The sequence below is a fragment of the Lampetra planeri genome, chromosome 11 (assembly GCF_965212315.1).
Source record: "Lampetra planeri chromosome 11, kcLamPlan1.2.h2, whole genome shotgun sequence".
Taxonomy (NCBI): Eukaryota; Metazoa; Chordata; class Hyperoartia; order Petromyzontiformes; family Petromyzontidae; genus Lampetra; species Lampetra planeri.
The window spans coordinates 15,196,337-15,204,352 of NC_136117.1; positions in this window are offsets into that span (position 1 = coordinate 15,196,337).

Below are 8,016 nucleotides of genomic sequence, written 5' to 3' on the forward strand. Positions count from 1 at the left end.
GGGGTGAGGGGGGGGCGGGGTGAGGGGGGGCGAGGTGAGGCGGTGCGGGGTGAGGGGGGGCGGGGTGAGGGGGGGCGGGGTGAGGCGGTGCGGGGTGAGGGGGGGCGGGGTGAGGCGGTGCGGGGTGATGGGGGGCGGGGTGAGGGGGGGCGGGGTGAGGCGGTGCGGGGTGAGGGGGGGCGGGGTGAGGGGGGGGCGGGGTGAGGCGGTGCGGGGTGAGGGGGGGCGGGGTGAGGCGGTGCGGGGTGAGGGGGGGCGGGGTGAGGGGGGGCGGGGTGAGGCGGTGCGGGGTGAGGGGGGGCGGGGTGAGGCGGTGCGGGGTGAGGGGGGGCGGGGTGAGGCGGTGCGGGGTGAGGGGGGGCGGGGTGAGGGGGGGCGGGGTGAGGCGGTGCGGGGTGAGGGGGGGCGGGGTGAGGCGGTGCGGGGTGAGGGGGGGCGGGGTGAGGCGGTGCGGGGTGAGGGGGGGCGGGGTGTGGGGTGCGGGGTGAGGGGGTGTGGGGTGTGGGGTGCGGGGTGAGGGTTGAGGCGGTGCGGGGTGAGGGGGTGTGGGGTGAGGGGGTGTGGGGTGAGGGGTGAGGAGGTGTGGGGTGAGGAGGTGTGGGGTGAGGAGGGGTGAGGCGAGATCGGCCACGTGCGCTGTTTCGCGCCCAAACTTCCCCAACCTCCCACAACTTCCCCGAATGTCCCCAACGCCCCCCAGCCTCTAACTTCCCCCCCCCCTTCTCTCCCTCTCCCCCTGCACCCCGCGATCTCTCTCCCCGCGCCGCCACGAGATGTCGAGTGTGGCGAGCTGATGATGGTCTCAGCCCAGTTAACAATGACTCGCACAGCGACCCATAAACATACATCGAGACCCATTGACTCACACAGACAGAGACCCAATGACACCCACATCGATAGAGATGCCTGATGCCACCCGTAAAGACCCATTGTCTCGCCAAGTGAAACGTCTTTCCGACAGCCCTGTTCTTCACCTGAGGACGGCTGCTTGCGTTGTGGCCGAAACGTCGTGGGAATTGTATTTTATTATGTTTTATTTTTATTATTTCCCTTCTACGTGACTTTACCGAAAGAACCAAGAAGATGAATCCCTGAAGTCGCGAAAGAAACTTTACATCGAAATCCAAGTGAAACGTGTTAATAAAGACGTTGCAAATCATTGACGTCGGGCGGCCTCCATCCAGCAGTGGATGGACCATGGCGGATGGCGCGCGGCCCCTGCGGGCCCCACGTGGCCCCGCTGGGCGCCTCTGCCGACGGCGCCGCGCCACCAGTGGCCGAGGGTCGGGGGAGGAGACGCGGCTGACTCGGCCAACTCTCATCTCTCCGGGGTCGATAAAACTGGTACCGTTTCGTCGGGAAGCCCCACAGTGGTTGTCCTGTGGGTGAGACTTGTGTCCCCCCGCCACCCCGTCACAGGAACGTGGAATGTCCATCACTGGCCCAGGGCTGTGAAGCGAAGTTGAGAGCCGATGCGGCGCTGCTCATGAGATCTTGGAATAACTTTGGATGTTTGTGTGAACTCACACCCGGCACACCCCGTCCTGTATACCTCTCGCGCTGTGGGCCGTGGCTACGAGTCACGAGCCGCAGCCTGCAGCCGACTAGCGACCCGGCACACCACATCCAGTGAGACATCGAGTCATGCGCGAGACCTCCCAAGCATCACCGCTCAGTCCTCGCAACAACAGCCGAAGAATTACGAGTCTCGGTTTCTTAAGACAAAAATTCGTCACAGTCTCGTGTCTGCTCCCTTACCCTCCCCCTCCCATCCACCCTCACATCCACCCTCACATCCACCGACGCACCCACCCGCACATCCGCTTCGCACCGCTGTGCGTGCAAGATTTATGACAACAGCCCCGAATCTCAGAGTCCAACTCGGGTTCTTACAAAGGATGCCTTTGTGCTGTGTAGGTGCGTGAGTGCGCGCGTGTGTGTGTGTGTGTGGCACAGTGGGGAGCACAGGTGGTTCATCTGCCAGTCATCTCAGTCAACCCATAGTACCTTCACCTGTCCCATGACCTCCTACCAGCCTTCCCCACTTCACGTGCACCATGGTGACGTCACTTCTTGGCGATTGGCGGCTGTTGTTATATCCGCGCGTGTGTGTGTCTGCGCTTGCCGGGGGATCTTTGTGTGTGTGTGTCAATGGTCGACTCCGGCAAAAATGAGTACCTGGTGTGGTGTGTAAACATCGCCGCTAGGGAGACAAAGGCGGCCGGGCGTGGTGTTGGCCACCCACCCCCTCGTGTGCCGTGCCGGCCTTCATAGGTGCTCGCTAATAGCACTTGCCCCAACAGTCTGTGAAGGATAGACAGGGGATCTTTGTCTTGCGTTATGGGGAGCGGTGATGTTGACGATGGTGATGAATGTTCCACTCACGAGGTGCTGGCAGTGATTGTCAGGTGATCGGCTCTCGTACACGTGGCAAGGTGTAGCCCAGCGCCGTTCGAGACAGCAGCGAGGGTTGGTGGATCACACGCGGATGGCCACACCTTGCGAGGCTCCTCCCTTCCCGTGGGCATCGAGGAGGTGCCGTGCCCTGACTCGTCAGTCGAACGCAGTTCGGCAAAGTCTGGACTGACAGAATCTGTCTTTTCTGTGTGGGATAGAGTGTTGCTCCCTCGCACGATTTTGCTCCGGCTACCCCGGTGTCCTGCTACTGATTGGCCGAAAGCATCTTAATATAGAGAGGACTGCAGAGCAGCTGTTGGTAGCGCCGACTGCTCACCGCCGAGCATCCTGCCAGCTTGGCCTGTGGTTCCTACTCGGCGATTGTGAGATTCAATTAGCATGAAGGACGACGCCGCTATATAAAACGAACCATGAGATTTGTTTTATTTTACAGATGATAATTATTCGGTGCGCAGAGGGAGAGACGCCCACGAGCCGCGCGTAGCTCAGGTGACTGAGCGCGGCGCGAGGTAGATAATGCGGACCCCCCCCTCTCTCTCCATCTCTCTCCATCTCCCCCATCTCTCTCCCTCACTCTCTCCATCTCTCCCTCCCTCTCCATCTCCCTCCATCTCTTTTTATTTTTTTACGATCAGAGGAAACAAGAAGATGCTCAGTGTAGTCGGCACTTTGCTTCGTTCATCATTTCTGGTGTTTTTAATGCTTTGCTTTATGTAACCTTTTCAAATGAAAGATTTCACAAAAGATTTCACGCTCTGCTCTCCTTACCCCTTCCCTCTCTTTCTACCCCCTCTCTCTACCCCCCTCTCTCCCTACTCCATGTCTATGTTCCCCCTATGTTTTCTAAGTAATATTACTATCAAAAAAAATGTATATACATATTTTTTTACGACAAGTGCTGCATCTGCACCCAGCCCTTCTCGCAGTCCTACGGCCTCCGACGGGTAGCTCATATCTGCATGCAGAGCTCCCCGTCATCTGCCACCAAGCACACGGCCTCCTCCAGCACCCACTGCTCCTTTAAGGCCGGCACGGCGTGGGTCAGCCGATCATGGCGGAACTCCAGCCCACACACCCTGGCTCCGACCAGAGCGCAGAAGATGCCCAGGCTGCTGGCCGGACGTTTCCCCTCCAGGGCCACCTTCCTCGCCCTGTGCACGGCGAGCTTGGCGTAGCCGACGAGCACGTTGACCGGCCCCTGAAGATGTTGGGGTCCGTCGCCCTTCGGGTATCCAAAGATGAGGACCGTCGGGGAGAAGTGGAGGCTGAACTTTAGAGGATGTTTCTCTGGACCTTGAACAACGAGTCCAGGCTCTTGCACTCCACGTATTGGTGCGCCACCGTCTCCACTTTACCGCAGAACCGGCACTCCGGGGACGTATTGGTGAAGCGCGCCAGGGAGGCGTTGGTGGTGACGGTGCCGTGGGCGATGCTCCAGCTGAGGTCACCGATGCGGTTGTACGTCGGGCTGGAGTGGAGTTGTCTCCAGAGAGGCCTCTCCGGAGAGATGCAGGGCAGGGCTTTCCTGCAGGCATGGTCCTTGTGGCTCCTCAGGGTGTCCTGTTGGTGAAACTGGACCATGTAGGAGTAGAGCACCTTCCTCTTTATGTTTGCGAAGGCCACCTCCGGTAGGTGTTCCAGCCGGCACAGGTTGTGATCTACCTTCGTTTGTCGGCATTGGCGATGCAGTGGCACAACACCTGTGTTGTACCACCTGTGCTGTACCACAGGTGTGTGCCACAGGTGTGTGCCACAGGTGTGCGGCTGACTGATTACTAGGGGGCCCTATGCACAGAATGCTTGGATGTTTGTAAGCGATGATAATCGATCACGACGTTTCGATCGTAACGTCGTGATCGATGATTTTTCCACCTACGTGACTTTACCGACAGAACCAAAGAGTATGCATAGTCTATGCGTCTCTATGTGTAAGTCTTTGGGTGCTCTGTGAGTAGTCTGTGGGTCTCTATGTAAGTATTTGGGTCTCTGTGTAAGTCTACGAGTCTCTAAGTCTTTGGGTGCTCTGTGTGTGTAGTCTGTGGGTCTATGTGTAAGTCTTTGGGTCTACGTGTGAGTAGTCTATGGGTCTCTATGTAAGTATTTGGGTCTCTGTGCGAGTAGTCTGTGGGTCTCTATGCAAGTCTATGGGTCTCTGTGTAGGTATATGGGTCTCTGTGTAAGTCTATGGGTCTCTGTGTAAGTCTATTGGTCTCTATGTAAGTCTATTGGTCTCTGTGTAGGTCTATGGGTCTCTGTGTAAGTCTATTGGTCTCTGTGTAGGTCTATGGGTCTCTGTGTAAGTCTATTGGTCTCTGTGTAGGTCTATGGGTCTCTGTGTAAGTCTATGGGTCTCTATGCAAGTCTATTGGTCTCTATGTAAGTCTATGGGTCTTTGTGTAAGTCCACCCACGGTAGCCGTGGGGTCAATAGGCCCGATCGCCCTCTCACTCTCGCAGGTCACCGAACGTCTCTGCGTCCACCAATCAGCGAGCTCCTCCTCTACGCTCCCCCTCGACTCGAACACGCTGGGGTGGGGGGGGCACCCTCTCCCTGCCCCCCACCCCCTCATCGGAGCTCCTCCTATCCCCCCCCCCTCGACCCCCACACTCTACTCTCCACGTCTCAACCCCCCGGGGTGGGGGGGGGCTGCACAGAGCTAAAAAAAGGAAACGGGGGGGGGGGTCGGGGGGGGGTCGGGGGGGGGGTCTCTACCGCTCCATGCGAGTGTGGGGGGAGGCGTGCGCCGCGTTATTGATCGTCGCGCACCTTTTATCCTACACTTTTTTTCTTCTTCCAAACAAAGACTCCGCTCCTCCTCACCCCCCTCCTCACCCCCCCTCCTCCTCCTCCTCCCCGGGCGTCTGGCACCAATTGGTTGATCTTCCTAGCGCTGAATGCACTTAAAGATGGCATCAGTGATTTTTTACAATGCGTCTCTTATCGCGCGCGCCTTTTCATGGACAAGGTCAGGGTACGGAGGCTCTTTGTGAGAATTCAACGCGCAACCCGCCCCTCCAGCCCCCCACATTCCCAGTTGCCCCCCCCCCATTCCCCGCAGCCTCAGCCACAAACAGCCGCCCGTACCCCCCACTGATGTATCCGGAGCTCACCATCATCTCTCCACCCAGACACGCACACATACACAAAGATCCCCCGTGTAGCCTTAACAGACTGTTGGGGCAAGTGCTGTTAGCGAGCACCGAGGAAGGCCGGAACGGCACACGAGGGGGTGGGTTGCCAACACCACGCTCGACTGCCTTTGTCTCCCCAGTGACGATGTTTACAAACCGCACCAGGTACTCATTTGAGGCTGAGTCGACCTAGGGGAGGCCCAGGACCGGTCCGGATAATCGTCACCGGTGTTGGCCGTGAACTTGGGGCGTCGGGTTCATAGCGCAGCGCACGAATCGCTACACTACCGCTCCCCACTCATACCCACACTCATACCCACACACACATAGATGCCCCACACACAGCAGACAATAATCCCCGCAGGGGCGGTGTAGTGAAGAGGGACGTCGTGAAAGGGTGGGGGTCTTAGTGGGGGGTAGTGTGGGCGGAGATGGGAGCTGTAGTGGGGGTGTAGGTGGGGGTGTAGTGCAGGCTGTAGTGGGGGTGTAGGTGGGGGTGTAGTGGGGGTGTAGTGGGGGTGTAGGTGGTGGTGTAGTGGGGGCTGTAGTGGGGGTGTAGGTGGGGGTGTAGTGGGGGCTGTAGTGGGGGTGTAGGTGGGGGTGTAGTGGGGGTGTAGTGGGGTGTAGGTGGGGGTGTAGTGCGGGCTGTAGTGGGGGTGTAAGTGGGGGTGTAGTGCAGGCTGTAGTGGGGGTGTATGTGGGGGTGTAGTGGGGCTGTAGTGGGGGTGTAGGTGGGGGTGTAGTGGGGGCTGTAGTGGGGGTGTAGTGGGGGTGTAGTGGGGGTGTAAGTGGGGGTGTAGTGGGGAGTGTAGGTGGGGGTGTAGGTGGGGGTGTAGTGGGGGCTGTAGTGGGGGTGTAATGGGGACTGTCGTGGGGGTGTAGGTGGGGGTGTAGTGGGGGCTGTAGTGGGGGTGTAGTGGGGGGTGTAGGTGGGGGTGTAGTGGGGGCTGTAGCGGGGGCTGTAGTGGGGGTGTAGGTGGGGGTGTAGTGCGGGCTGTAGTGGGGGTGTAGGTAGGGGTGTAGTGGGGGTGTAGGTGGGGGTGTAGTGCGGGCTGTAGTGGGGGTGTAGTGGGGGTGTAGGTGGTGGTGTAGTGCGGGCTGTAGTGGGGGTGTAGGTGGGGGTGTAGGTGGGGGTGTAGTGCGGGCTGTATGTGCGTGAGATTGATGCCCCCTCTTACCCCGAGCGCTCACAACGCAGCGATGATCGTGTCGCGTCGCAGGTAAAACATTAATTGTGATAGATGTTGATTATTATGATTAATACATTTACATATTAATTTAAAACCCGGGATTATCTGTTACCATTAGGAGTCGTGGCCGTGTAATTTACACGCTACGGGCCGCGCACAATGAGAATTGTTGCAGGTGATGAATCCGGGCGGCTTTTATTTTATTTCCAGCCGGCACTAAAAATAATCATGAATTAATTCAAGATTCTCCTCCATGAAGTGAGAATGACTCCCGTAAGGGAGTTGTTGTCCACTGCGAGTGAGCGCCCGGGGAATCAGCCGATTTCACGAGGCCGCGTGAACAGCCACCACCACCTCTGCCGAACCCAGCAACAGCGAACCACCCGCTCGCATGCCCGTTCCGGTACTCGTGTGTGCCGCTGCTCGCTAACAGCACTTGCCCCAACAGTCTCTTCAGGCGATACGCGGGATCTGTGTGTGTGGGTACGTGTGTACGTGTGTATGTGTGTATGTATGTACGTGTGTGTATGTGTGTGTGTGTGTACGTGTGTGTATGTGTGTATGTATGTGTGTGTGTACGTGTGTGTATGTATGTATGTCTATGTATGTGTGTGTGTATGTGTACGTGTGTGTACGTGTGTGTATGTGTGTGTATGTGTGTGTATGTGTGTGTGTGTGTATGTATGTGTGTGTATGTGTATGTATGTGTGTGCGTGTGTGTACGTGTGTGTATGTGTGTATGTGTATGTGTGTGTACGTGTGTGTGTGTACGTGTGTGTGTACGTGTGTACGTGTGTGTGTACGTGTGTGTGTACGTGTGTGTGTATGTGTGTATGTATGTGTGTGTATACGTGTGTATACGTGTGTGTGTGTGGATAAAGAGAGTGCCGCCTGCAGCTAAGAAGTCAGACGCACGCAAGCTCAGAGTGAGACGTCACCTCGGAGCGATGTGCGTGAGAAGCTCTCTCCACTGCTAGCGTGCAGCCTCCACCCCCCCCCCCCCCTCCATCATCCTCCGCCTCCTATCAACCAATTCTCGCCTGTTAAATTCGAGAGAGATGCGAATATTATGTTCGCTCCTTCTGTGTCTCGCCCTGACCCTTCGCCCGAGTGAGGTCTGCCCGTGGCGGAGAGGCGTCGTCAGGGGTCACGGCAGAGTTCACGGTCCTCCACACGCGACGACTTTTGTTACGAACTCTTCATTGTCAAGAACGGCTGTCGGGAGGAGGAGAGACCGCTTCCCTTATCTTAAACAGAAAGCAGTGGTGGTGGTGGTG